The following is a 9,169-nucleotide window of genomic DNA, read 5'->3' as shown; positions in this document are numbered from 1 at the left end:
CCCGGTGTGTCCAGCAATCTGCCCCATGGTCTCCAGTATTGCCCCAGTATGTCCAGAAATCTGCCCCAGGGTCTCCAGTATTGCCCCAGTGTGTCCAGCAATCTGCCCCAGGGTCTCCAGTATTGCCCCAGTGTGTCCAGCAATCTGCCCCATGGTCTCCTGTATTGCCCCAGTGTGTCCAGCATTCTGCCCCATGGTCTCCAGTATTGCCCCGGTGTGTCCAGCAATCTGCCCCATGGTCTCCAGTATTGCCCCAGTATGTCCAGAAGTCTGCCCCAGGGTCTCCAGCATTGCCTCAATGTGTCCTGAAATCTGCCCCATGGTCTCCAGTATTCAGTGTGTCCAGCATTCTGCCCCATAGTCTCCTGTACTGCCCCAGTGTGTCCAGCATTCTGCCCCATGGTCTCCAGTATTGCCCCAGTGTGTCCAGCAATCTGCCCCATGGTCTCCTGTATTGCCCCAGTGTGTCCAGCATTCTGCCCCATGGTCTCCAGTATTGCCCCGGTGTGTCCAGCAATCTGCCCCATGGTCTCCAGTATTGCCCCAGTGTGTCCAGCAATCTGCCCCATGGTCTCCAGTATTGCCCCAGTGTGTCCAGCATTCTGCCCCATGGTCTCCAGTATTGCCCCAGTGTGTCCAGCATTCTGCCCCATGGTCTCCAGTATTGCCCCAGTGTGTCCAGCATTCTGCCCCATGGTCTCCAGTATTGCCCCAGTGTGACCAGCAATCTGCCCCATAGTCTCCTGTATTGCCCCAGTGTCTCCTGTATTGCCCCAGTGTGTCCAGCAATCTGCCCCATGGTCTCCTGTATTGCCCCAGTGTGTCCAGCAATCTGCCCCATAGTCTCCTGTATTGCCCCAGTGTGTCCAGCAATCTGCCCCATGGTCTCCTGTATTGCCCCAGTGTGTCCAGCATTCTGCCCCATGGTCTCCAGTACTGCCCCAGTGTGTCCAGCAATCTGCCCCATGGTCTCCAGTATTGCCCCAGTGTGTCCAGCATTGCCCCAGCCCCAGACAGTCAGACATAAAGAAAAAAAAAAAAAAAAAGTAAAATCCTCACCTCTCCCGTTCCCAGCGCAGGTCCGGTGCAGTCAGCGTCTCTCCGGCTCTGCGACGCTCAGGACAGAGAGGCAGAGCGGCGCGCACAGTAGTGACGTCATCGCGCCCTCTGCTCTGAGACGTCGCAGAGTCAGAGGACGCTGCAGCTGCCGGCGCTGCAGGAACCAGGAGAGGTGAGTATAGAGCGGGGGGCGGGGGCGGGACCCGGGGGTGGGGGGAGCTGGCCCTGGTCGTGGCGGCGGACGGCGCCGCCCGAAGATTTAAAGGGGCGTCTTTTTTTTTTTTTTTCCCATCTTCTTCTCCTGCAGCGCCGGCCGCCCCCAGCATTGTGCCGCCCGGGGCGGACCGCCCCCCCCGCACCCCCCTTCCTACGCCACTGCGTCAATCCATTACTCTATGAAACGCTTTCCTGTTTGAATTTGTCTTGATACCTACATGTAGAAAGAATAAAGAGTTTAGAACCAGGTTGGAAAAGGAAGCCCCTAGCACTTCTCTCAGGTAATGTAAGTATTACCTGAAGAAAAACAAACTAACAGGACTTCATATAAAACTAAAAGCAGAGAGAATCAAAGACATTTTCCTCCAAGTCGGATTTTTCCACTGGAGAAACTAAGTTAGTCTGGTTTCACATTTGCGTTTTTTGCCGCAGCGTTTGTACCGCATATAAACGCATGCGTCGTGTTTTCCTATATTTAACATTAAAAACGCATGCTTTTTTTTTGTTTGCGTTTTGCCGCGTTTGACGACGCATGCGTCTTTTTGTCGCTTGCGGCTTGGCGCGGAAATGCAACATGTAGTAATTTCTAGAGGTGTCTATATGCCGCAAGGAAACACATGCGTTCGATTGCACACGGTTTGCGTAAAAAAAAACCACATTGCTGTCTATGCATTTGGATGCGTTTTTGAACGCATGCGTTTCAATAGAGAAACACAAGTCTAGACACTGATAAGCCACCCCCCCACCATCAAGGTGATAAAGGGATCCAAACCCTAACCCTAGCCCTAACGGGAAAATGTAAATAAATACATTTTTTTAATTTTTCCCTAACTAAGGAGTTGATGAAGGGGGTTTGATTTCTATTTATAGGGGGTTTTCTAGTGGATTTTTATGATTGGCAGCTGTCACACTGAAAGACGCTTTTTATTCCCAAAAATATTTTTTGCGTTACCACATTTTGAGAGCTATAATTTTTCCATATTTTGGTCCACAGTCATGTGAGGTCTTGTTTTTTGCGGGACGAGTTGACATTTTTATTGGTAACATTTTCGGGCACGTGACATTTTTGATTGCTTTTTATTCCGATTTTTGTGAAGAATGAAAAAAAAAAAACAAAAAAAAAACAGCTATTCATGAATTTCTTTTGGGGGGCCATTTATACCGTTACGCGTTTCGTCATAATACACGCCCTCTGTAGTCCCATTGGCGGTGTCTGGATCTTGATTTTTCTCTTGTGGAATTTCTCGTCATGTGTACCAAAAGCGCAAACGCAGGAAAAAACGCATGTAAACGCGTACAAACGCGGCGTTTTTTAAACCGCATGCGACAACGCATGCGTCTAAAAAAACGCAGCGTTTGTATGCGTTTACATGCTTTTTTTCACCACTTGCGCATGCGTTTTAAACGCTGTGGATTTAAACGCAAATGTGAAACTAGCCTAACAAGGTTCCCTTGAGGTCTCAATTCCATCTCAAGTTAACAATTTACAAGGTTTTAGGGACAATAAAGAGGATTTGTTTTCTAATAAAATGACCAATACTGCAGCACTGACACTGCCAGGCGCTGAGGGACCCCCTGAGATCTCTACATCTGAACCCTCCTCTGCGTCATCATTACATAGAGAGGACTAAAACCAATTTACCCTCTGAATCCCAGGCAGCCTCTTCCAGATAAGCAGATAAGCAACAAGACCTGGAAAAAGCTTGGGACTGAGAAGACTGCAACAGATCAAAATGGATGTGCTTATGAAAGGCTTTTCCAAAGCAAAAAAAGGGGTGGTGGCCGCAGCTGAGAAAACCAAGCAAGGGGTAGCAGAAGCTGCGGAGAAGACCAAGGAAGGTGTCATATGTGGGAAGCAAAGCCAGAGATGGAGTAGTACAAGGAGTGGGTTCGGTGGCTGAGAAGACCAAAGAGCAGGCATCTCAGCTGGGTGGGGCTGTCATGTCTGGAGCTGCAAACATTGGTGCAGCCACCGGCCTAGTGAAGAAGGATGAATTTCCCACAGATATTAAGCCTGAAGAAGAAGGCCAGGAAGCTTTGGAAGAACCTGCAGCTGAACCACTGCTGGAGCCAGAAGGGGAGAGCTACGAGGAAGCCCCCCAGAAAGATTACCAGGAATATGAACCAGAAGCATAACATCCCTTCACTCTGGATCCAGCCCCCAGCAGCTTCAGCACAAATATAGCTATAATGAAGATACTAATAAGACAATCCCCATATCCCTAACACCCTTTCCTATCCCAAGAGGAGTGTGGTCTACCCATTCGCTTTTTTCAAAAATTGAGCTCTTCCTCTACTCCACGTACAGAGAGCCTCATGTGAAGTGGTTTTATGTATGGTAATCCTTAGCGGTCAGTCATCGTCCAAACAAACTGGTGTTTAAATGAACAAAAAGCCCTTTGTAACGTATGAACCCATGAATGTATTGGATTTGTCTTTGCAGTCATAATGCCCCCCGGGAAATTGTTCCCTCCCAGAGAATAATTGCCGGGGGGTTTTGGTGAATTTTGACTATCATAATTTATTTCGTTCTGATGTGTCTTCTTCAGTAGCAGAGGGTCTGCAACCACCTGCAATTGAACCCAATGGTATTCTTTTGCGTCTACCTACATAAATAAAAGCATGTTCTAACTTTTTATGAAGAGATGGTGCGAAACACCTAAAAATGTGATTTACTTCTTATCAAAATGACTGCCATAAATTTGTGCATTTGTGCTATGGCACTACGCTGGTCATTTTGTTGAGGAAAAAAAACCCAAAAAAATGTAGTCGTGGATGACTGACCTTTGAAATAGTTTATTCTGTGTTCTAATGTGATATTTATTTTGCTGTTTTTATATGTATATACACATATCTAAAAACATAAATGGGTGAACTTATTTGTGACTGTTCTGTAAAGCAGATGAAAATCTGTGAGAATTCATGCAGAATCTTTTCAATGTCCTTGTGTTCCAAATAATTCAGGAATTAAAAAAAAAAAAATATATATATATATATGAGTTGACCAAAAATGAACAATACTGAACCCGAGAGACTGGTCATCTACCGACACAGGGAGACCAAATACAATATTGCAATTATTGGAGTTTACATTAACTCAATGTTTTTGTTTAAGGGGTCCATCCTACAGCTCCCGGGGACAGCTATGGGGGCATCTTATGCACCTGTGTATGCCAACCTCTTCCTAGGGATGTGGGAGAGGGACCTCTTCATGTCGGATCGGCCGTCAATGTGTCGCATCCTAAATAATAATCTTTCTTATCAAGTGAACCATGATGGGATTGAATTTTTGGACATCAAACTCCAGAGATAATGGTAATGACGAGATACAGATGAATATTTTTCATAAGGAGACTGCCATGAATATGCCATTACATGCCCCCTCTTCCCACCCTACATCATTCAGTCTATTCCGGCAGGATAGTTTGTGCCTCCGCAGACTGTTCCACGGAAAATTTGGCTACACAAGTGGAGGATTTAAAACTCTGCTTAATTGAATGTGGCTACAGTAAGCGAATGATAAAGAAAAGCTTTCAATAGGGCAAATAAATTCCTCGAGACATGACCTCTGTGAGATTCAGACTAAAGATGACCATGATATTGTCCGCTTTATAACCAATTACGATTCACAATTTCCTTTGCTAAGGAAGGCATTGGACAATTCATGGCCTATCTTGAAAGCGATTCCTATTATTTCACAGTTCTTGCCTGAGAGCGCTGCCATCACATCACGGCAGTCATGGAGCCTTCGTGATTCCCTAGTCCACAGCCATTACACTAGTGAACCACCTAAAAACATTTAGAATACCATGGCTGCTAGGTGTGGGTGCGTCCCATGTGGTCACTGCGTAGCATGTCCAAATATTGATCGCTGTGATACTTTTGCGAATGCTAGTCAATCACGTGTATACAAGAAAGCGTATCACATGCACAAGTAGTAATGTCATTTAATATGCCACGTGTCCCTGTGAAAAAAATCTATGTGGGTTTTTTGTGCCAATTAAAGGTGAGCACAAGGGAACACGTGCATGGCGACCCATGTGGACTCATCCACACTTGAAACAATTCCTCATCACTTCAAACTTTACCATGACTGTGATGGCAGCCTTCTCAGGGTAAGAGGGATCGATAAGATTGATGTCAGCATTAGGCGTGGTGGTGTGTCAAAGAAATTAGCCCAGATCGAGTCCAAATGGATTTAATGTGCCCAATGAGAACATAAGCTATGTTCCCTAAGCTATGTTTGGCGTAAAGGCAACACGGCTCATCACCCTGAAAACACCATCCCCACTGACATGGTGGTGGCAGCATCATGGTTTGGGCCTGCTTTTCTTCAGCAGTGACAGGGAAGATGGTAAAAATTGATGGGAAGATGGATGGAGCCAAATACAGGACCATTCTTGAAAACCTGTTGGGTGTGTCTGCCAAAGACCGGAGATTGGGATGGAGATTTGTCTTCCAACAAGACAATGATTCGAAACAAAGCAAAATCTACAATGGAATGGTTCACAAATAACCGTATCCAGGTGTTTGACTTGTCCATTCTAAGTCCAGACCTCAATCCAATCGAGAATCTGTGGAAAGAGCTAAAAACTGCTGTTCACAAACGATCTCCATCAAACCTCATTGAGCTTGAGCTGTTTGCCAAGGAAGAATGGGCAAGAATTTCAGTCTCTAGATGTACAAAACCGATGGAGACATACCCCAAGCGACTTGTAATCGCAGCAAAAGGTGGCGCAACAAAGTATTAAGTTACAGGGGCCGAATAATATTGCACGCCCCACTTTTCAGTTTATGAATTTCCACAAAAATTTAAAATAATCAATAAAATTTTGTTCACCTTCACAATTGTGTTCCACTTGTTGATTCTTCACCAAAAATGTACATTTGGTATCTTTATGTTTGAAGCATGATATGTGGGAAAAGGTTGTAAAGTTCCAAGGGGGCCAAATACTTTCACAAGGAATAGTACACAGTCTTATAAGTTTCTGGAATTGTTATGTGGTTTTGTTGTTTGAGTATTTTGTATCAGGATAATAACTAACCCAAGAGGTAGAAAGAGGCAGAGAACGATCCCGAGGTAATCATAGGACTAACACTACAACATCCTCAAGGAGGCCATTTTCTAGATCACGGATACTCGGTGAGAAACCACATGAACCTAATGAAGAGTTTCATTTAGAAAGAATCACGTTATCAATTAGTCCTAGAGAACAATGACTGACAAAGACAACAGGTTCTGACAGAAGGGATCATATTTAGTTCCAAGCTCAGATTTTTATGTCTCGGGTGGTTCAGGACTTGAACCTGTTCGCACGCAAGCTCAGACGGAGCAGACAATTCTCGCCACAGGCGTTTGTGAATTGGGTAGATCATCAGATGCTACAAGATGTAAGACTTTTGGATGACTTCGATGAACCCATACCCACCATGACTGGTAGAGGCCCTTTTAGTAGCTTTAAGACAAAAAGTGAATAAGATGCCACCTACACAGAATGACAACTCAACCACTGATGTTTTTAAAGCACTTGAGACAGATCAGGAAATTGTCATAAATACATGAAGGAGTTTTGCCAACTTAACTACGTTTGCTACCAAAAGAGGACATGCAACCCCTTGTCTGCCTATAGTTCACAATTGAAAACCATTATCGCCCCCTCTTGGAACGGGCACAGACCCCACATTAAGTGGATGGGTCGTTATATGGATGACATCCTCCTGGTGAGGGACGGGACGGTGGAATCCGCGTCAGAATTTATCCAACATTGTAATGACAATGGAATCTGAGATTTACCTATTCAATTGGAATCAGATCTATTAATTTTCTGCCTGTGACGCTCAGTTTGGATTCTACAAACAAAATCCTAGTGTCCCCTTACTGTAAAAGTACAGCCACAAACTCCACTTTTTTGGCACAGTCCTATCATCAGAAGAAAGTTATTAGGAAGGTTCCCCTTGGAGAATTGTGTAGGTTCAAAAGGAATTCATCTTTACATGAAACCATCCAACAAGTAAAAGATGAAGTACGTGTCAGACTGACAGGAAGGGGTTACTCCAAGTGGATGCTAGATAGGGCTGAGGACAATCAGTAACAGAAGAGATGCTAAAAGAAACCGGAAAAAGATGTCAAATATACATCTAAGTATGTAGATAAAAATGATGGAGTAGTTTTTACAACTATGTACAGCCAATATTTAAAATATATTACCAATATTAAAAACCAATTAGGCTGGGTTCATACTGCGTTATGGCAGTCCGTTAACCCCTATTTCAGGTGCATCGCCAACACATGCCATAATGGGCATGCGCTAGCAATGTGCCATCATTCTGTGAAGGACCCTCGGGCTGCAGCGTTTCCGGGTCCGTCACGGCTAGCGCAGATTGCATTGAACGGGCTGCTTTAGCGCAGTATTATATCAGGACAAAAAACTGGAGAAAATTATGACAAATCCTGTGAAATTTATTACAACAAAAGCCTCTACTCGGGGTGACATTCTGTTGCCCAGCCTCTCACTGATAATAAAAAGGACAATTGGCTCAGTACCAGAGGATCCTACAAATGCGGCCGCAGTGTCTGCACCTGCTGCAAGTTTATGAAAAACACCAAAACTTTTGTCTCTTGTGCAAATAAAAAAAGAAAAAGAATATACGATTAATTCCTATATAAAGTTGCAACACAAGTAATGTGGTGTACACTGTGCGCTGCGTGTGACCTCCAGCATGTCGGCTGCACAGGAGGACCACTGAAAATCAGGAGAAGATGTCACCTCTCAGATGCCACCAGTAAAGTCGTTCATAAAAGTTCAGCAATTTCATAACGTTTTAATAGTCATGAAGGGAGGAGGGGGAACGGGGTCTGTGTCCGCTTTTGAGGTGTCAGGTATAGAAAAGGTCCAAATTCCAGCCAGAGGTGGCGATATTAAAAGAAAACTGATAAGCCGGGAAACATGGTGGATTTATCAGCTAAACACCAGGGTCCCGCATGGCATCAATATCAGGCAGGATCTGATCTATCATTATGATTATAGAAGCACCTACCGGATGTAAGATATGACCCCAGTCTGTAAGGGGTTAATCACCCATCAGGTTTCTCTGCACAGCGGTCCCTATCAGGTAGCCGGATCTGGTGGGCTGGGATTGTACTGAGAACTAGCTTATAATGTTCAGTCTACCATTAGATCCTTGCCAATGCTTAAGATGCAAATTTTTGCGTTGAAACGCGTCTGATTTTAATGTCTGGACTATGAATTAATTGTTTGAATGTTATTTGAAGCTATGGAATAAAAGAAAATTGATTTTATGGACATACAGCGCTGAACTTATTTCTTTTAAGTTCTGAAAAACTTGCCGCATAGCAGGATCCGCGCGCTCTAGGAGATGGTGAACAGGATCCGCACGCTCTAGGAGGTGGTGAGCAGGATCCGCGCGCTCTAGGAGGTGGTGAGCAGGATCCGCGCGCTCTAGAAGGTGGTTAGCAGGATCCGCGCGCTCTAGGAGGTGGTGAGCAGCATCCGCGCGCTCTAGGAGGTGGTGAGCAGCATCCGCGCGCTCTAGGAGGTGGTGAGCAGACACTAAACTTTTTTGTCTATTTTGCACATTTTATTTATATCCAAAATTCATAAAAATTCCTAAATCCCACCTGGACTCCCCATCATTTCAGGAGGGAGGGGGGGGGGGGAGACTACTTGGAGCACGTTAACCGATGGATTGACTCCATGCTACAATCTCTTGTGGCCAATTTTCCATCCTTCCTTAAGGATACCAACAAATTACTATGTAAAGTTGACGGCCTTTTTTTTTAGATCCTGACACCCTGTTGGCCAGTGCAGACGCTGAATCTCTTTACACTAATATTAGGCATTGCGATGGCAAACGGGCAACTAATTTCTCTCTC

General features: G+C 44.8%; 1 pseudogene; it reads left to right on the top strand.

The window, feature by feature from the left end:
• The first annotated feature begins 2,963 nt into the window (after nt 1-2,963).
• LOC138674372 (beta-synuclein-like) lies at nt 2,964-3,411 on the top strand (annotated as a pseudogene).
• Nucleotides 3,412-9,169: the final 5,758 nt, after the last annotated feature.

Source organism: Ranitomeya imitator, chromosome 4 (genome assembly GCF_032444005.1).
Source record: "Ranitomeya imitator isolate aRanImi1 chromosome 4, aRanImi1.pri, whole genome shotgun sequence".
Taxonomy (NCBI): domain Eukaryota; kingdom Metazoa; phylum Chordata; class Amphibia; order Anura; family Dendrobatidae; genus Ranitomeya; species Ranitomeya imitator.
This window is presented reverse-complemented; position numbering and strand designations above follow the sequence as displayed.